The sequence below is a fragment of the Heterocephalus glaber genome, unplaced genomic scaffold (assembly GCF_053883595.1).
Source record: "Heterocephalus glaber isolate CG9 unplaced genomic scaffold, H.glaber_assembly_v1.0 deba00000281, whole genome shotgun sequence".
Taxonomy (NCBI): domain Eukaryota; kingdom Metazoa; phylum Chordata; class Mammalia; order Rodentia; family Bathyergidae; genus Heterocephalus; species Heterocephalus glaber.
Window position 1 is genome coordinate 38,086,420 of NW_028258139.1, and position 22,203 is coordinate 38,108,622.

A 22,203-nucleotide genomic window follows, 5' to 3' on the forward strand; every position below is an offset into this window, starting at 1 on the left:
AGTATGTAGCCATCCTGACACCACACCACTGAAAATAAGTAAACTAAGGAGGTAACCATAATGGAAAAAAAAAAATCTCTCCTCTACAATCACCCTGCAAGGCTCATCACACAAAAAAAGCAAAAAATAGGAAACAGGAGAAAACAAACCAACAAAATGCCTCTACAAACTCCCAACTCCCCACAGTTGATCCATGTGGCTGGAAGGGAAGGAAACCAAAAACCACAGAGCTGAATTACATTAAATTATATGAGGTAAGACAACAAAACAGATTAATATGACATTTGCCAAGTTCATAATGCATATAAGTTAAAAACAGTGGGCCAAATAAACAAAATGATTAGTGAGTCTACAGAAGACATTAATAAAATGCTAATAGAGTCAAATAAAATGATGTGAAACATAAATGACTAGGAGCTAAAAGAATTAAAGGTTATGAAAGGGCTTCAAGCATTAATTTTGATATTAAAATTGTATCAAAATTATGAGCAGCAGAATTGACCAATGTGAGGATAGAGCCAGAACTAGGATAGGGCTGCTGTTCATGAACAATTAATAAGAGCTACTTTAAAATCAACAAAAGGACATGAAAAATGGACTGTGTATCTCCTAGATGATGAACAGAAGACTAATTAACATTAAATGACATTAGTGAAAAATCATAAGACAACGCAAATGGCATAAAAAGCATGTAAAAATATTGAAACAATAGATGAAAATGTACCCAATATGAAAAATGATTTAACATGCATATAACTGAGGCATATAGAACTGTTAAATAGCCATGATCAGAAAAGATCTTCTCCATGACACATCAAAATCAGAATCCCACAAGTATAACACAACAACACGATCTTACAAGTGGTTAGAGAAAATCAGCGAAATATTTATAAAGCAAACATTTAGGATTACAACAGACTTCTCACCATCAACCTTTGAAGGCCAAGAGAGCTTGGAGTGAAGTGACTTAAGCCCCAAAAGAAAATAATGTCCAACTCAGGCTGATATGACCTGCAAAACTTATGGAAATACAAGATAACAGCATCTAAAAAACTTCATCACCACCAAACTGGCACTGCAAAAGTTTTTCAAAGATTGCCATAAAAGAGGAGATTAATTTAACAGTGACAGTGTGAATCATAGAATGATTATGCAAGGTCAAGTGAACAGTGATTTAGAATGGAAACTTAGAGAATTAGCAAAAGTATAAAAAGGCAATAACAAGATGGGAATGGTCTTAATTCCCCACTGGACTCACACTCACAGAATGGATCAAGAAACAAATCCAACAATACATTCTTTACTAGAAAAACATTTAACCCCCAAAAGAAAAAGACAGATGAAAAATCAAAATTTGGAAAACAAGATTCTGTGCATGGGAACCTGTAAAAAGCAAGTGTAATTATCCTGTATTCATAAAACTTCATGCTAAAACTGAAGAGAAGAGAAAAAGAAAGTCACCACATGTTGATTAGGGGAACAATCCAAGAGGAACAGATAGCAATTATTAACATTTATGTACTGAAAATGGCATAACTAAATTGATGAAGCTATAAGTACTGTTCATAAAAGACTAGATGCACAAAAGCAAAATTATAGTGGAGGATATCAAAACCATACTAACTCAAACAAGTTATGAAGACAAAAATCAACAAAGAAATAAAGAGGTTTAGAAAACGTTTAAAAATGGACTTTATGAATATCTATAGAGTGTCATATGCAGCAACAAAGTACACATTCTTTTCAGCAGCACAAGAAACTTTCTCCAACATAGATGGCATACTAGCCAAGGAAGCAAGCTTAAGTAAATTAAAAGGATCAAAATTATACCACTCATTTTATCACATCATAGCACAATAAAGTTTGAAATCATGAAAAAAGAAAAGACAGACATTATTCAAGTGCAGTGTAATTAAACACTATGCTGATAAACAGTGTGTAACAGAAGTACTCAAGGAAGAAATAAGACACTTGCTAAAAATATATCACAATGCTAGTACAACATACCAAAAATTTGGGGACATAATGAAAGCAGTTCTAGAAAGGAAGCTTATAGCTGTGAATGACAAAATCACAAAAACTGTGACCCCCCATAAACAAACAATGCACCTGAAGGTCCAAGAAAAGCAAGAACATTCCAAACGCAAAGCTACTGTAAGGAAGTAAATTATAGATGTAGGAGAAGGGATTCACAAAACCGAGGCTCCCAAAAAAGAATGAATAAATCAGATTTAGTCCCTGAACAGAATTTTTAAAACCCAGAAAAACCCTTAGACAATCCAACTAAAAAAGGGCACATAATTTTTGTACAGAACTCTTGGTTCAAAATTTGCATGCTTTTATCTGGGTCTTTATTTCATTCATAAAATAAAATGACAAGTAATCCTCTCTCAAAAAGTCATATTACATTTATCATTTTGACACCCACTTTCTAGCTAAATTCACGTTATAGCTTAAAGTAGTTAAGCATTCTTTAATAATAATCATTATATTGATAGGGTATATGCATATAATAAATTTTAAATCATTTCTTAATGTAAGATACATGCATACGTTTCTATGAGTGTCACAAATATTCACTACATAGGTCTGATTATTTCTTCTGCATATCTTAGTTTGGGTGCAACCTAAAGGTAATAGTCATACATGCATATAAATGTACTGGTGCATTTTGCCTTTTTACATTGAACAATTATTTCTTTTATGTTTAAATAATATATAAACTTCTAAGGAATATAACAATCAATGAGAACACAAGGAATTGAGAGGAAAAATTACTTTACATAATGCAGAAAGAAAAGATCTGAGTCTGATGACGCATGCTTGTGAACCCAGTGCTCCGAGAGCCTGAGGCACAGGATTACAAGTTTGGGCAGTTTAGTAACCAAGGGAGGCCACTGTCTCATTCAAAAGAAGTGAACAAATGGCCTTGGGTTTAATCTCCAGTATTCCAAAAAAGGCAAAGCAAAATAAACTAAAAAACCATAAAGGGCTGGGGATGTATTTCAGCAGCAGTGTGCCTGCCTGGCAAGTGCAAGGTCCTGAGTTCCATCCTCAGAACAGCAAGAAAATAATAAATGAATAATATACAAAGGCTTCCTAAAATTGGCTTTCTTTGAAATCTGTTTTATGCAGCTAAATAACAGCTATGATTACTATTTATCATAATCAGATGGCTGCTAACTCTTGTCCTCTTCCTGATTCTTCTTTTCCTTTTTTCCCTCTCCTAATGACATTGGCATTTTTCTTTACTGTGGATGGAAGGATCTCTCAAGATGAGATGATTTCTGAGACCTTATATTATCTTCGATTAAGTTTTCTTGTGCCCTATAAAAGTTACCATATCTGGAGAAACAATTTCCAGTCAAACTGGATATTATGTTTCAAGGCTTATCTGTTTGTATCTGTTTTCTGGCATCCAGTTCTTTCCTATACTGGGCACTCATGGTTTCCCTATGCGCCTCTATTTTTTATCTGTATCAACTTTAGATTCACTTGTCATTTCCTTCATTACAGTCATCATATCTTTAACGACCTGTGCAATTTGTTTGCATATAGAAATTTATTATCTGCTTTGTTTCTTCTGCTGCTACCATTTCATAAAATTTAGGTGTATGCTTATTAGCTCTTCCACCTCAATGCCTGCTGGCTTTTGTTGGGTGAATCTGTTGTCTTAGATTGCATGTTGATTCTGTGTTTTCTCATTTTCTATTTTTATTTTTGTTGATTAGTTTTCCACACTGAGGCTTGTAAGTAGCTTAATGTGGGTAGTTTTATCCCTAGTATCAAGACTTCTTTAAGTAATTTCTATGTTGCTGAGCTACACTGTAGGAGTAGCTGGTTCTTGGCCTTCAAGTCTGTTCTGACATCCTACTTTTCTGTGTACTAGGGATGAGAGTTTGCACCCTGTTTGGCTTGGCACCCAGGTCTTTGGTACTGGGCTGTAATATTATTTATTGGTCCCAGACAATCTGGAGTTGGCACGTGAGGAACATCAATTGATCACAACAGCTATGTCGCCTGGGCTAACTTAGTACAATCAGTAATAAATATAGCATCATACACAAACTGGAAAATGACAACTCTAATAACTAATACTTTGTCACTTTTCACCCTAGGTACAATATTTATAGTTATATAACAAAATCAAAGATGAGACAGAAAATTATATCCAGTCAATATCCCCTCCATAGTGTAATTCATCCCCCCTGTTTGTTTTTTATCATAAAGCAGTGTTCACCTATAGTAAGATATAGTTAACTATCAATAGATTCATAAGACTAATGGCATGAATGTGAAAATTTGAAGAAAAAAGAGCAAAGGAAATTGATTTTGAATAAAACAGCAGTGGTAGATGTGCAGAATGTGGGAAGGCTGATACAGGAGGTCCCGTTAAGGAGTAAAGAAAACTAGTGGTATTAGCAGTAACAGACAGGGACACCTTGGAGAAGGATGAATATCAGGGAGTAGAGATGAAAATAGAGGAAAAAGAAAGTAAGGAAAATATGGACTGTACTATTTGAGAGGAAGAAAGTGAGAAAAAGAGGGGGAGAGAAAGAGTAAAAGGAATGACTATCAAAACATCTATCAAAATAAGGTTAAAATTAAGGAAAAGAAAATGGGTGGTTAAACTGGAACCTTTGCAACAAACAAAAAAGGAAAAAAATCAAAGACATACCACTAATGCAGAGAGAGAAAGCGCAAAGCTCCAACACGTTGCCAGATATGTGTTTTAATCTTATAAGTCACACTCCTGTTTGCCCCTCTTTGTAGACTGTGAGTTTGTATGGAGGTCACTCAGTTCAAGGCAGCCTCTCTCCATAGTCCCCTGTTTGTAGCAGTTTTTTGGGCTAGGTAACTGGACCAGGGAAGGTGTGGGGCCTTGTTTCTGAGGCTCCTGTTGTGGAATTCTCCCCGTTGGTTTTTGATGCTGGTTATTAGATGTGTGTTCCAGTGTGTGGGGGACAGGCTCCTGGAACATGGAGGCTCCTGTGGAATTTCAGGCCTGACTGTCAGTCCTGTGGATGCTCAAAAGAGAAATGAATCAGTTCCGGACTAGCATGGGCAGATATACAAAAGCACAATGAGGGACCAGAGTACTGGGTGGTATTTCATGGCTTTCCAGAGTGCCAGGCAGAATAGGCAGCCATTAATTCTTGCTGTTTAACCAGGTAGAGAACTGGACTATTGTTTCAAGCAGGGACTGTGTTCAGGGCTCCACCTGAATTTAGGGTGGAGGCTGTGTTGTCCCCAGGGTGCTTGGAACACTCACATAAACCAGGTTGCTCAGGAACTGGTCCTAGATGTCTGACACATGATGGTTGGTCTAGGATTTGAGAAGTCAGGAGAGCTCAACATAGGCTCAAGGGATCCCAAGGTGCTGAGTATGGATTCAAACCAGACAGGTGTTAGCTCTCTGTCCCAAATGAATGTCCCAGTTTGCTTGGGAAAATCTGCAGGCTCCCAGCAGTGACTCAGGTGTGATTGGGGCCTGATAAAGAGGACTCTCAACACAAGCAGCAGTTGCTTGTTTATGCACTCAGATTCTGAGAACATATGGTCAGGTCAGTGGAGGGAGAAGCTTTGTGGTCACTCACCCCTGTTATATGCCAGAAAAACATGCTGCTATGCTGCAATGTCCTCTGTTTGTAAAGGGTTCAGTGTGGCAAGGGGCATGTACCCCAAGCCTATCCTGTGTGGTTTGGCTCTGCTATTTGCATCCTGCCACCTATACGAGAATTTCTCAAAATGGTAGCTCCTTTGCTGTATGCAGAGTGAGGCCACTCAGGCCTGTCAGACTGCCTCTTGCCTCTTTGAAACTCCTATACATATGTTTTATTTTATCTTCCAGTCTCCTCTTTCAAATTGATGTTTTTGCATCAAAGTCCAAGTCCCTCCCCTTTTACTCATTATCTATGTTTTTAGCTGATCTTCTCCAAGTCTCTCTGAAGTGACTCTTGCTCTATTCAGTCATGTTGGTCGCTACTGTGACCATCACTTATTCAAAAGTATATTATTTAATGCCCATGCATTTTCATGATTTCTATGGTTTCTTTCTCTGTTGATTTCCAATTTCATTGAGCTGTGATTGATATTATGCATGGCATAACTTTGATTCTTTTGCGTTTCTTTAAGCATGTTGGTTACTCTGTGGTATACTTAGGAGAAAGTTTTATATGCTGTGGAATAAAATAAGTATTCTGCTATTGATAAGTGGAACCCTGTAGGTATATATTAGGTTCATTTGTTCAAAGATTTGGTTCAAGCCTGAAGTTTATTTCCTGATTTTTTGTGTATTTAGTACCAACTCTGCCATTTTGTCAATAGTGATGAAATCAGCAACAATACTAAGATCAAAGATAATCTGGATATTGACATACCCTAAGAATTAGTAATGCTTCACCCATAACTACAGAAAGATACCTATAATTATAATACAAATACCAAGACAACCAAATATTTCCATATGAAAAATACTTACTAAAAGCAAAAACTATGCCTTCACTAATAATCAATATTCAACAGTAGTAGCATAGAATTTACAATGTAACAAGCCATAAAATTTAGTGGTTCTACCAGTAAAGATAGAGAAATTGGGAAATAAGAAAATGAAAAGGTATAATTTGAAAAATTAATCAGTGGAAATCAGAATGAGAGAAAAATAAATTAGAGGATCTATTTGAAGAGTAATAGAAAATTAATTGTATTAGATAAAAGTAAGAGAAAAAAGATGAAAACAGAATAAAAACAAAAATAAGGATAAAAAGTGAGAAAGATGGAAACCAAGTAAAAAGGAGAAAAGAAAAGAAATAGAAAAGGTCCCAACAATCTCTAATAAAATAAAGAAAAATAAAAAAATTGATCTATGTATTTTAATGAGTTGTTTCTTTCCATGTTCTAAAATCTTGCAAGCCAGCAAGCCACAGTTTTCTTCACCTGGCTTTATGTCCTGTTTTACTGTGAGGTGTCCTTTTCTCCAGCTATACACTATCCATGCATTCAAAGCCTTGCAAACTTCCAAGCCAAGGTGTTTCCGTGCTCATGTTGGTTGGCATGGAAAGCAAACAGATCACTGTTCTCTACTGGATGAGACTACAGGGTAGGTGGTAAGCCAGATGGTGAAATTTATGCCAGCACTTTCAGGTCCAGCTGCCTTTCAAACCTACACTCACCAGTCTTGCTTGCTTACTAAGGATGGTGGGCTCCATGTCCATCTCAGCCCAAATTCAAACTTCTCAGAGAGTATAAATCTAGGCTGCATTCATTTTGTGGCTCTCTCCCTTGGCGATTTCCCGAGTCAGTGTGGGTGGGTAACACTAGAAACCCTAATTTGTAGTTATTCTATACTTCTGTGGCTCAGCATTAAACTAACCCCTTCCCCAAATGGCACCTGATTAAACATTCTCAGTCAATATAGCAGGCAATATGGTGTAAGGATTCCTTCTCAAACTATCTTTTAAAAATGATTATATATTTGCACCTTTGAACCTTTGATAGGTATGATCTTCCACAGTAGTGAAATGTTCTCATGTGTCCTTCCTTTTCTTCCTCTGTGAGAAGTTTGGACTCTTTTTAATAGAGTTAATCTCTGTACCTTCATTGGTAACAAAAAATATGCTTCTTTTCTCCAAAAATGTAAATTTCCTAAATCTTTTTGTCTGAATTTTGTGCCAGATTTGCATCATAAATCTGGCTAAAAGCTATCAGCAATATCCATGTTGCATCCTGAGGGCTCTTCCCCTTGAAATCTCCTTTTCAGTTTTCCTTTCAAGTGGTCTCTAGTACAGATACCATAAGAATCCTTATTTTCTTCTAAACCACAGTATAGTCTTTATTGTCCACATTTTTGTCAGTACTCTGGTATTCTGAGATCAAATTTGAATCAATCAGTAAGCTTTTCTTATAATATTCTTGACCTTTGTCTACCTACTTCACAAATCTTTCCAAAACCCTCCAAAATGCCAGTTCCAAAATCTTCTGAATCATATTAGCATGTATAGTCACAACAAGGACACCATTCTCAGTACCTGCTTTCTGTATTAGTCAGTTTTACATTACTGTAACAAATTACTTAGGGAAGTGAATGACTAGTAATTGAATGAACTAGGAAGTGAATGAACTATGATTTCAAATAATCTGCCAAATTTTAATTAAATTATTTCATTTTGTTCTTGTTTTCTTTTGAAGTAAAGGAATCATCTATATAGGTTGGAATTTCACCCCTTATGTGATATATATTTTACACCTAATTTTCTCACATTTTCTTTCCATAGTGTTAGTGTTTTGATACCAGGTAGTTTATTACTTGATGAATTTGTTTTTAGCTATTTTTAGTCTGATGCCTGAGGTTTTGGTACCATGTCTAATAAATTATTTATGAGACCAATACTGTAAAGTTTTCTCCTATGTTCTTATTAAGGTATTTTACAGTTTCAGGTTTAATGTTTAAGTGTCTAATCTATTTTGAGTTATTATTTCCATGCGGATGTGTATTTATGTTCAAACATGAGTGTCCATTTTAATTCTTTGCATGGAGATATCTGGTTTTCAAAATAACTTCTCTTACAGTATCTTACCCCCATTTTATAGAATATAGTTCTCTAGAGCAACAGCATTAACAGATAATTTAATTATAATTATGAAAGAAGATTTAGTCATTCAGCTTTCAGGATCCAATTCAAGAGTGTCCTGTGTGGCCATCTGCATGCTGGACAGCCAGATGATCCAACATCTGCTTAGCTCCAGAAGATGTAAGCCACTGCAAAGAGAAGGATCAAGGAGCCAACACCAATTCAAAATCTGAGGCCTGGAAGGTCAGTGAGGGGTCAACATTTGAAGACTGAAGAACTGGAGACCAGTGTCCAAAGATAATGTCAGAGAAATGATTCCTTGCTTAGGCAAAGTGAAGCTTTATAAAAATAGGTGTACTTTTTTTTCATCTTTCTCTTTTTAAATATCAGTCAGGGTAAAACCCTTTTGATTGCTGCTACCCACAAGCAGGTAGGAACTGTCCCCATTAGTTTGTTATTATACATGCCAGTCGCTTTTGGAATCACCCAAGAGGCACAGCCAGAACCATGCTTTACTAAACTACTAGGCATTTTTCTCCAGTTGAATTCATGAATCACAATCACAATTAATGGTCCACACCCATGGTTGAAGATCTGCTGATAATTTACACATGGGGTTGGGCTTTTTTTTTTATTTTTTTTACCTATTTTGATACATTAGGATCTATCTATCATCTATCTGTCTTTTTATATATTTTTTAAACCAGAATCAGACTTTAAAATCAGGAAGAAGTGAAGAATGTTTTTTCTTACTACTCCTGTTTCATAAATCTCAAAGCTTTAGACAGACATTAGACAAGAGAATGAAATCAAAAGAATATGTGAAATGGAAAATAAGTTAAACTATCTCTCTTTGCAGATAATATACTTTCCACAAAAGATAATAACCTCTACCAGAAAACACTTAGAGCTGATAAATTCAGCAAAGTAACAGAGTACAAAATCAACACTAAAAATAAATATCCTGTGCAACAATACAAAACATAGCAAGAATGACATCAGGAAAACTATTCCATTAATAATCGCTCCATAAAGAACTTAAATCCATAGGAATGAATCAAATCATAAAGGTCAAAGTTTTCTATAACAAAGACAATAGAACTCTGAAGAACAAAATTGAACTGAACACTGAACAATGGAAAGATAACCTATATTCCTGCAAAGTGGATTTAATATCATTAAAATAGTAATGGTAATAAAAGTGTACTTAGATTCAATGTAATGTCTTTTAAAATACCAATGATATTCTTTGTAAAAGTAAAAAATGCCCAAATTTATATCACACCAAAGAAGACACAGATCGCCACATCAATCTTGAGCAAAAAGAACAAAGTGGATGAAATTGCAACAGCAGATTTTGAATTCTACTGTGAAACCTTAATAACAAAACAACATGATACTGACACAAAAAGAAACATGTAGAAAAAAGGAATAGAATACAAGACATAGAAACAGCCCATGCACCTTTAGTAATCTCATTTTTGACAAAGGGGCCAAAATATAGACTGGAGAAAAGATAACTTCTTTAACAAAGGATGATGGGAAAGCTGGTTATCAATGAGCAGAAAGATGGAATTAGACAGTTTTTTATCACCTTGTGCTAAAATCAAGTCAAAATGGATCAAAGAGGGGTATAAAATAGGAGCTCTAAAAAATCTGGGAAGACAACATATGGGAAGTATTAGAAGCCATAGGCATATGCAAGGAATTCCTCCAGAACAAAACCCTAACAACAAAAGAAACAATACCAATGATAATAATGAGATTATATCAAATTGAAAACAAAAACAAAACAAAACTGTCTGCACAGAAAAGGAAACAATCATCAAAGAGAGGAGACAGCATATTTAATGTTGTATAATAATCTAATAGAGTATTAATATCTAGAATGTATAAAAAACTAAAACTTAACCCCCCCATATGAATGACACAATCAGGACATGGGCAAATGAGCTAAATAGACACTTCTCTAAACACAAATTCAAAATTGTCAATAAATACACAAAAAATTCAATTACTTTAGCCATTAGGGAAAATCAAACCAAAACAACTCTGAGATTCCATCTTATTCCAGTAAGTATGGGCATCATCAAGAATAACAGAGTAAAAAATATCAGGAAGGATATGTGTATGAGGGGATGAAACTTTTTATATTATTGGTGGAAATAACTGGTAGAATTTCTATGGAAATCTGTTAAAGTTTTTCTTTCTTTCTTTTTCTTTTTTTGGTACCGGGGATCAAACTTAGGACCTTCTGCTTGCAAGGCAGGCAGCGGAACCACTGAACTAAATTCCCGCTAAAATTAATTAATTAATTATTTTTTTTGTGGTATCAGGGATTGAACTCAGAACCTTGCACTTTTGTGGCAGGCGCAGCACCACTGAGCTAAATCCCCGGCCTTGTTAAGGTTTTTCAAAATAGCTAAAAATAGAAATTACATTTGACCCACATATACCTCTTCTGGGCATATGCCAAAAAATAGTTTAAAACATTGTATTTCATAGATATATGCATACCTATGCTTATAGCAGTACAATTCACATTAGCTAAGATTTGGAAAAAGCCTAGAATGCCATCAACAAATGAACTGAAAAACAAAGCATGATAAAATATGAATATTATGCAGCCATAAAGAGGAATGAAGCCATCTCCTTTGCAGGAAAATAAATGTGTCTTGAGACCATGATGTTAAGTAAAATAAGTCAGACACAGAAAGTTAAACATTGGATGGTTTCTCCCATATGAGAAACCCAAAATATAAATTAATTGCAGAGTAAAGTAAAGAACATATTATCAAAACAGGGAGGCATATCTTTTGGAGAAGGGAAAGCCAAAGGGGAAGTGGACAACAGAGAAACTAGGGAAGAGAGTAAAGAACTTAAAAGGATTAAGAAAAGATGATTTCTTGGAGTATTAGTTTCCCAAATGAATCTAACTATCATGCATTGGAACCATAAATAGATAAGTAAGTAAATAATTTTTTTAAAAGTGTATTTGTAAGACCTTCTGGGCCTGGGATTTTCTTTGTATGTAGATTTTGATTTTTAATTTAATATGTTTCTGTTTTTGTACAGGACAGTATTTAGATTTTCTTTCTTCCTTAGTATTCATTACAGAATATGTTTTATATTGTGATTTGAACATCTAATCTTATTTATCACATTTGTTCCTTATGGTGCTCTCTCTCAACTGGTTTACTCTAGCTTTTCTTGTCGTTGTTAGCACTATCTCTACTCTCATATCTCTATTTTTCCATGTTCTTTTTTTCAGATCATTCATTTTAAAGATGTGATAGTAAATGCTCATTTTGAAAGAATTCAGTTTCATTTTGTTGATCTAATCATTATTAGTCTTTCCTTTTTTCTTTTCCTAGCTTTGAATTTTTAAAGATGTATTACTATATGTTTTTGATCTTATATCTTTTTCCTCTTTTTATTTTCTTCTTCACTATGGAACAACCCATTTTTGGTTTCTTCTATTTTGATGACATTCTAAATTTCACTACTCCTCACTCTTTCATATTTGATGAAATTTTCAAATGCAGAAATGCTTTCCTGAAATATCCACTGGTAGTAGAAAAAATTCCATAGCAATAAATTGGACATTGCATTTCAATGTAAGTAGGCAATCTGAAATAAATATTCTCATCAGAACCTGAGGAAGAATTCAGTGGAGGCACGACCATTAGATAGAGCAAGGTCTACAGGATCAAGGTTTCAGACATTTGCATTTTAATATTTGAAATTGTTACATAAGACCAGATAACTTTGGAGTCTCCATTTGTCTGAAATTTGGATTATTTTGTAGAGCACATCATGTTGTGGAATATATTTGTGCAGTGAATATATGTAGTGACATACATATAGTCCAAATCCTTGCTTTTTAATTTGGGTAACCAAGAAAAGAGAACAGACTGACTTGCCCAATCCCAACCATAGAGAAGCAGATCTTTCTTCTCTTTTACCACAGGCATTTAGATGATGTTTCACCGCTAGTTTAGGTATGTTTTCAAATCCGTAAATTATGTTCTAATCATACTTTTGATTCTATCAAACACTTGTTGTTTAGGATTATGTTGTTGATTTTTCATGCAATTTTGATTTTCTCAAGTCTCTTTTCATTACTTAATTTAACTTCATTATTATTTGGTCTCACCATATACTTTGATTTGAATCCATTTACCTTGATTGAGATTTGAAAATAATGTTTTTTTTATGGTGTAGCCTTGGAGTTGTAAATGTATATCTGAGATGACTGTACATTTTGTTTCAAGAAGACTCTAAATTTAAATATTTGTAGTTCTATTCATTTTATAGTGTTTTTCAGATCTTCTATTTCCCTGATAATCTTCTGCAAAAGTCTTCATGATTTGTGCATGTATTATTGTTTTTCTTGGTGCTTAAAGATTTTCTGTCTTTCTATTCCAGCATTTCTCCTTGACATATTTGTGTTTTAGCCTATTTCGTTTATATTTTTCAAATTTTTAAATATATCTGAGGTAAAAGTTTGTCATCATTTATGGAAATGTTTCAGACAATATTTTTTTAATATTTTCTCTGTTCTTTTCTCTCTCTTCCTCTTCTGGCCCTAACACTTTGGTGATAGAGAAAATGGTGTTCCTCAAAATTATGTTAGATTCTCTTTACTTTACTTCATCCCTTATTTCTCTGTGTTTTGGGGGAGAGTGTGCTTATAAAATCTGCATTTCCTCAAGTTCAACTTCCTTTGCTATTTCAAATTTATTGGTCAGGCCACTTAGTTTTTTGTTGTGTGTTTTTTTTTAATTCTGTTACTTGTTTTCACAACTCCCAGAATTTTTTTTTCTTTTTTTTTCTTCTTTGTTTTTTTTTTTTTTTTTTGGCAGAACATAATGTTTACTTCCAATTTATTTTTTTTATATTTTTGTGCTTAAATTCTTTTATTGATACATTTTAAGTATGCAATATATTTACATTTATCTTTGGGTCCTTGTACCTGTACATGATGTATCTTGGTTCTTATTTATTCCTCATTACCTGTTCACTCTTCACTCCTCCACCCTTCCCTATTTACATACTTTGTTTCCATTTTTTTTTCTTTTCTCATAATTTTTCCTTTCCATTCTTTCCTTTCCCCAACTCCTGCCACTAACCCTACCCCTTTGGACCTTTTCCTATTTCAAAGTATCAATTATTACTTATTATTCCTTTTAGTCCTTATTTGCACTCTCAGTTTCTCACATTAGAGAAACTATTTGGTATTTGCACATGTGTGTCTAATTTATTTCACTTAAGAGTATTGCCTCTATATACATCCATTTATCTATAAATGACTCGTTTCTTGTTCTTTATGGCTGAGTAGTACTCCATTTTATTAAAAAAACCACATCTTCTTTATCCTGTTTCCAAGCTTTAGCTATTACAAACTGTGCCGCAATAAACATGGGTACACATATATCTCTGTGGTATGATTCTTTTAATTCTTTTGGGAAGATATCCAGGAGGATAATAGCTGGGTCAAATGGGACCGCCATCCCTAGTTCTTTGAGGCATCTCCACACTGACTGCCACAGTGGTTGCACCAGTCTGCACCAGGGTTGTCTTAACCTGTCTTTCCACAGAAATGGGGGTATGCAAATATTAATCAAAGCAATTTTTACAAAAAGTAGAAAATTTATTATCTTCTGCATCTCTCTAAATCTTACCTTCTCAAAACTACCTTTAGTTGCAATACTCAGAGTAAGTTCTCTAATCTTCAATACCTCATAATATTTTTTTGCTTAAATTCTTTTATTGGTACATTTTAGGTATACAATATGTTTACATTTGTCATTGGGTACTTGTGCCTGCACATGATGTATCTTGGTACTTAATTTTTCCCCATTCCTTGTCCTCCCTCCACCCCCTCCACCCAAAATAACAATCTTGATTTATTATCAGTGATGCTGTATTTCCAAGGGGAAAATATTCACACTTTATGCTAACTTAATAATTCACTCACTTTGGTCCCAATGTCACATTTTGCTGACTTACACAACTTACATATCAGAATTAGTGAATGAACTACCCTTTTAAGAGAACAAGTTCTAATACACATGTGATCCTATTACTATGTCATTGGGTTTATCACATTATATGAACTTTTCCTGGCAAACATTCATTCATTGTTACAGTCTTATACCATGTCTAATCAGTAGCATTCACTTTCCTTTGTTTTCTTGATCTGAGACACAAAAGGAATCCCATTGCACCAGGTGTGTTGCTGCATACCTGTAATCTCAGCACTCAGGAGGCTGAGGCAGGAGTACTGCTGAGACTTCCAGGCTAGGATGGACTACATAGTGAGATCAAAGCCACCCTGGACTACATAGTGAGAACTTGTCTCAAAAAACAACAACAAAACAAAATGAAACAAATCCAAAATCAATGTCACTGTAGTTATATAGACACAAATTCTTTATCCATAAAATAGATCTACTTTCAGTGACTCATATTGTACATTTCTCATTGTATTTCTAAAATTTATAACTAATTATTATGCTGACACTCACATAATCTTAGGTCATCCAAAATCCAGAGCTATTGTTATTCATGGGGAAGCCAATGGTGTTTATGAGGCAATCTACCATGGAATCCCTATGGTGGGCATTCGTTTGTTCAGGGAACAACATAATAACATTCCTCACATGACAGATAAGAAGCAGCTGTTAATGTGGAATTCATAACATTATCAAGTACAGAATTGCTAAATCTACTGGAGACAGTCCTTAACAACCCATCATGAGTACAAACTTGTTTTTAAATAATCTACATTCTAATTAGAGATAAGTTCTCACATGAAGGCCAAGGAAATAGTGGTGAGTCTGAAATGAAAATAATGAAATACAAATATGTTTAATGCTGAAGCCATCATTAGACATGAGGTTCAGTGTCACAATAGTTTTTCAGTGTTCTTATTTGAAATAGTTTTGCAAGATTTGGGCATAGTGTAAAATATTGAAATACTCTGTAACTGGAATGAGAGGAATCACTGAGGATGGTCACAGAGGAATTACAAGAAATATGAAGGAAACGAGGAAACAGGAATCATGAATGTTGTGGGGGTGTGATTTTTTTCCATATATCTAAGAAATCAAAACAGAGATGTTTATAAAACACAATAAACAAGAGTCAGTACAGTATTCAAAGAGCACAATCTGTTTTATAGTTTTAATGATTAAACTATTGAAAATTTCAATACTGCTTTCTGGTCAATACTGCAATCCTTAATAAGTTGACTCACACATGTAGTACAAACCTTGACAAGGATTTTTTTTTTTTAAGGATTTTCCTTTTGCTCTAAATAATGGTAGAGATTTGAAACTTATACAACAGGTCTATTAACAGTTTTCTACTGTATAATTTTAGCTGTAGTCTCATAAATACACCTTTTGCTAGTTTTTGGTTGGTTCGTTTTTCTACCTTTGGAGAGGAACTGATTCCAATATCTTGCTTAGAAATAACAGTGCTCCCTCAGCCTTAATCCTATGTGTTAGAAAGTTCTAAATTACTAAGATTTCTAAAATGGCTACTGAAAGATAATAATTTCTTTCAACTTATTTGCATTCACATTTACCACTTCTAAAAATTCACATTCTACCATTTTGAAATAATTCTAAACTTATTTAATTTTCCTTCAGCTATAAGGAGAATGCTATGTGGTTGTCCACCATTCACCATGATCAGCCCATGAAGCCCCTGGAATGAGCTGTCTTCTGGATTGAGTTTGTCATGCGCCACAAAGGGGCCAAGCACTTGTGGCCACTTGCCCAAAACCTCACCTGGTACTAGTACCACTCACTGGATGAGAATGGGTTCCTACTGTCTTGTGTGGCAACCATTACTTTCCTTGTCATAAAATGTTGTTTGTTTTGTTCTCAAAATTTGGTGAAGATGGGAAAGAAGAAAAAGAGGGAGTAGAGCTCCTTCAGATTTAATGGGTTAGAAATGAGACCATTTCATTTAAATCAACCACCATGGATCAAAAAATTACAAAGATGATCCTCCATGTTTTACAATACATTTACCTTTTTGATTTACCTATATATTATAATCCTATTTAAGGAATACATAATTCTAATTTCAGATTTCCTATAATAATTCTATTTTACTGTTGACTTGTACGTTACCATACATATTTTTTTAAAATATGACTCACTGAAATCTCATGTGAGAAATCTGTCTAGGAATGTATGATTGAACTGAATGATTAAACTGAGGGATACAATGGCATACACTCTGTGGGAAGTGAATTGTTAAAATATGAGGCAAAGCTACACAAATAACTAGACAAATAGGCAAAAGGGACACAGATTGGGTGAGAACACATGATTAAACTGTGGTGTGAAAAGCACACAGGCACTGTGAGAAATGAATTGTTAAATTGGGTAAAATTGCACAGACCATGTGAGAATCAAATGGGTAAACAAGAAGTTTAGATTTGTAAAGTATATTTTGTCTGGACATATCCTTCCCCTTTCCCCAAGAAAAAGTGCTTAGGCTTGAGACAGCTCCTGGCCCAAACTACTTTTCTTCTGCTTTTTTCTCTAATATTGATATTCTAAATAAAAGCCAGAGAGTTCTTAAGTTGGTAGATTGGAGTGCTCACAGTGGAAAATGAGCTCCTCTAACTCTCTCAGTAGATTGAACTAAGTCTCATCTGCAGGTAAACTTTTCATCCTCCATGCCACCCAAGGTCACATACTGCCACAGCCTCAATTTGTTGATTTGAGAAAAGCATTATTTTATTGTATTTTCAGAAGCATTTTTCTATTCAAATAAAATGTAATACTCTTGACTGTTGTGTATGTCAAAAAATACCAGAGGCAGAAATTAGATAACAGTAGCAAGACATTTTCTCAGAAAACTAAAGTAGTGGAGAGAAAGTTCAATATAAATGCAGCTCAATTCCCACTAACACAAATATGACAATTGTCTTCATGGGCATAAAAAGAAACTGTGGGGAAGTGAAGAAGGGAAACCAAAGGGAAATACTGGGATATAGATAAATGGAAAAACTATAGTGGAAGGAAATACAAAAATTCTGAAAATGGCCTGACAAATGGGGTTAGACAAAGTAGTTTGGAGTTTGGGAAAATCACATTTTCATGAGCAAAGAAATAACAGGAATAGTAGAATTACCTGTAGGGACATAATCAACAATTTAAGGCAGATAGAAGGCAAGGTAAATTTAGTGAATTCCACAGCACATTTATAAGACAATTATTTTATAATATAGGAGAGTTAACAGTGGGAATCCCTTAAGAAACAGGAAATATTTCCTATGAAATTTGAATTTGATACACAAAGTTTTGTTTGTCCTAACTAGTTTTCTTTCCTGAAACCTTTTAACCTGGTCTAATCCTAGATTAGAAGGATGAAGGAAGTTTTCAACATGAAGCCTGGAATATTCCCCAGCTTCTGTTTTTGTCCTAATGAATGATTTTCTATAATTGACTAATAAGACCAAAAACAGAAGGAAATATGACACTTTAGGGATACTAGCTGAAGCTCTAAGTGTTTAGCTCGGTACCACTGGATTATAATTTTAGATTTTCCTCCTTTTCCAATTATGTCTCTAATTTCTTAGTCAGATGCTTCTATAATACCAAGTTATAACATGATAAGGGCATCAAAAACAGAAATTCATACATTTGTGTTTATTTTTCTCTCCAAACACATGAAGAAAAGTCAAGATGGAAGTAATGGCAAAAAATTGGACGTGGCAATTTTTAAATCCTATGCTCTAGAAAGCAACATAAATGGCCAAAAATTTTCCACAACTTGTCTTTGAATATCTACAATCATCATCTATGGATGCACAAGATACTATACACAACATTCCACCGAAAGAAAAGAAATTATTTGAAGACTTATTCTTCTGTCTGAGAAGAGTTATGTTTAAATAGTTCATTGGAAGATAGTGACAATTATCATTTAGTTATATGCCAATGATTTTTAAAACATTGATTTTTATAAATTACAATTAATTTTTAAAGAAATCTATTATGTTAAATTGTCAAGAAGAGGAAGTGACAATCATTTTTTATTAAACTTTGGATATCTAACAAGAAAAAACAGAAGAAACATTATGCATAAATATTATTCTGAACAATAATGATACTGTACATCTACTACCTGATAGAAATTTCAACATATTTTTTATTTCCTCATGAAATGCTCTCTGTAAATTAAATTATGATTTTTTGTTGAACTACATTTTCTTTACAGATATTAGATAATAGAGCTAGATGGATAATGATTCCTCACAATTGATAAACAAATTATTTGATTAGATTTTTAAAAAATAAACTTTATTTTATTGGTACATTTTAGGTATACATAATGATAACATTCATCCTACAGAATTTGTACCATTACATGATATATCCTCCTTCTTCTTTGTTTTCCATTCCCCTCCTCTCCCTTCAACCCCTCTTTTCTTCCTTATTTACAAAAGCTTTGTTTCCATTTTTTCCTTCTATTCTCTTATTTTTTTTTAAAGTCATAATACTTTATTTTTTCCATTAAGTTTATTGGTATATTTTAGGTATAAAATACAGTTACAATCATCATTGGGATCTTGTACCTTTACAAGATGTATCTTCGTTCTTATTTTTCCCCATTCACTTGCCTTCCCTTCACCCCTTCACCCCTTCTCTATTTACAAAGACTTTGTTTCAATTTTTTCCTTTTTTCATATTTTTTCTTTTCCCTTCTTTCCTTTCCCCTACCCTTCCCAATTCCCCTACTCCTTTATACCTTTTCTTCCTATTTCACACTATCAATTATAAATTTTGATCCTTATTTACACTGTTTTTCACACCAGAGAATCTATTGGTATTTACACGTGTATGTCTTGTTTCACTTGACTATCGCCACAGTGTGCACCTAGTTAACTATAAGTGTCTCTAGTTTCTTATTCTTTGTGGCTGAGTAGTATTTCATTTTATATTAAAACCCCACATCTTCTTTATCCAGTCTCCAGTTTATGGGCAATTGGGCTGTTTCCAGGTTTTAGCTATTACAAACTGTACCCCTATAAACATGGGTGAGCATATATCACTGTGGTATGATACTTTTAATTCTTTTGGGAAGATACCCAGCAGAGGAATACCTGGATCAAATGGGCCTTCTAAACCTAGTTGTTTGAGGTATGTCCATATTGATTTCCACAGTGGTTGCACCAGGCTGCACTCCCCACAACAGGGAAGAAGGGTTCCTTTCTATCTACAACACTGCCAGAATTTTTTATTGGTTAATTTCTTGATAGTGGCCATTCTTTCTGGTGTGTGGTGAAATGTCAGCATTGGTTTCCTCTGCATCTCTCAAGTGATCAGTGATGTTTAACATTTTTTCATATGTTTATTTGCTATTTGCAATTCTTTGTCTGAGAAATGTCTGTTCATTTTAGATGCCCATTTTTGAATTGGGTCTTTTTATTTGGGGGGGGGGTCTGGGTTTTTTTAGTTCTTTATATATTCTAGATAGTAGAACTCTGTCTGAGGAACAACTGGTAAAATTTTTTACCCACATTGTAGGTTTTCTCTTAGCTCTGTTGGTGGTTTCTCTTGCAGTGCAGAAGCTTTTTAATAAGGTGAGATCCCAATTGTTGATTCTTTGTGTTACTTCCCGTGCTACTGAGGATTTGTTCATAAAGTCTTTTCCTATGCCAATGTCTTCAAGAGGAGAATCATTTTATAATTTCTTTTTTTTTTTTTTGTACCAAGAATCGAACTTGGGACCTTGTGCTTGTGAGGCAGGGGCCAGTACCACTGAGCTAAATCCCCAGCCCTACTTTTTTAATTTTAAAAAACAAAATTTATTTCTAAGTATCCTGGATGCCAGGGAGTTCAAGTGGAAGGCAACAGCAGAGTTATTGTCTACTAATAATTTCTTACCTGCTTCCAAAATGGCCCCTTGGATATGACATACTTTTGATACTTAGTTTATGATATGCCATATAAGGCATCCTTCACGGCTATAATGTGCAAATTTATTGTTCTACCTTGTGAATTATTTTTACTTTGATGGTGACATCTTCTGATGACAAAAGGGCTTAATATTAATGAAGTCTAATTTCATCAAATGTATTTTGTTGTTTTGCTTCTAGTGTCATACCTATTTCCAAATTCAGGATCACAGATACATAATCATGCTTTTATCGACAGTTTTATATTTATTGTTATGACATTGAGGCTTTTATTTATTCAAAAAATCATGTATTTTGAAGTTAGGAATACAGTTTCATTCCTTAGATATCAATAATCACTTTTGTCATCAGTATTCATGTATATATTGTTGTTTTTCCTATTAAAGAGTTTGGCTTCTTTCAAACATCAAATGAACAACTATGCATGATGTATTTTCTAGATTCTAAAATCTTTTGCAAATGTATATATGTAAGTAGATGTATATATCTATAAGTATTACTTTCAAAATTATTTTGTATATCCTTTGTAAAGTTTATAAACTATTTTTATGTTAATTGAAGTGATCTTGTTTTCATTTCAGTTTAAATTATTCATTGGAGTTATGTAAAGCTAATTGATATTTATATTGATCATGTATTCTGAAATTTTTCTTTATTGTTGCAATAATTTTCTACTGATTTTTAAAATTTTACTGTATATGATATCATTTCAACTGTTGATAGTTTTCTTCTTCTTGTCCTGTGTAATTTCATGTTTCATTTTGCATAATTTCCTTGACATAAAACCCTTATACAATTTTAGATAAAATGATAATGAATTTACTTGACTCATGTTTGATTTGAAAGGATGTATTTGTTCAACACAATATGATATTTCTTTGCATATGCTTTAAAGCAATTTCAATTTGTTTCAGTTATTACTTGATTAGTTTTAGCACAAAGTGTTGACTTTCCTCAAATTATTTGTTTCTAAATATATTTATGTAATAAGGCAGGTTTTTAAAATTTTTGCTATAATGATGTGGTATATTTATCATTGAGTTATCAGCTGTCAAAGTGACATGGCATTTAAGAATAAGTTCAAAGTGCTGGGGATTTAGCTCAGTGGTTTTGCTGCCTGCTGCACAAGCACAAGGACCCGAGTTCAATCCCAATTGCCAAAAAGAAAAAAAAAGAATAAGTTCAAAATGATCATGGTATATAATCATTTTTGTATGTTCATTGATATACTTTTTGTAGGGTTTTCAAAGAGTTTTTTAGTCTGTGCTCATAAAATCATCAATATTTAGTGGGTTTTTTTTATCCTGTAAGTCTCTGCAATTTTAATAGTGTTGAGTTATTAAACATGTTAGTAAATATTACTTCCTACTGTACTGTATATTTATTTTTAAGAATTGGTATTGATTGTTTTCACATGCATGCTTATATGCCTAGTTTTAATTCAACAATAAAATTATGGGCTGATAAGAGAGAATACTCACTTAAAATATGACAATATATAATAATAACCATTATTTCATACTACCCTCTACAAATTCATAGAATGTCACAATTTATCTGTAAGGTTGTTGAATGAGAATCTTTGTGAGAGAAACGGACATACATATTATATATCATTGGGAGAGAATGAAAATTGACTATGTCCTGTTAGATGGCTCATTATTATTATTTTTTTTTTGTACT

The 22,203-nt window shown here is 33.7% G+C and overlaps 1 pseudogene; it reads left to right on the forward strand.

The window, feature by feature from the left end:
* The first annotated feature begins 2,025 nt into the window (after window positions 1-2,025).
* LOC101699145 (UDP-glucuronosyltransferase 2B10-like) lies at window positions 2,026-16,694 on the forward strand (annotated as a pseudogene).
* The last annotated feature ends 5,509 nt before the right edge of the window (window positions 16,695-22,203 follow it).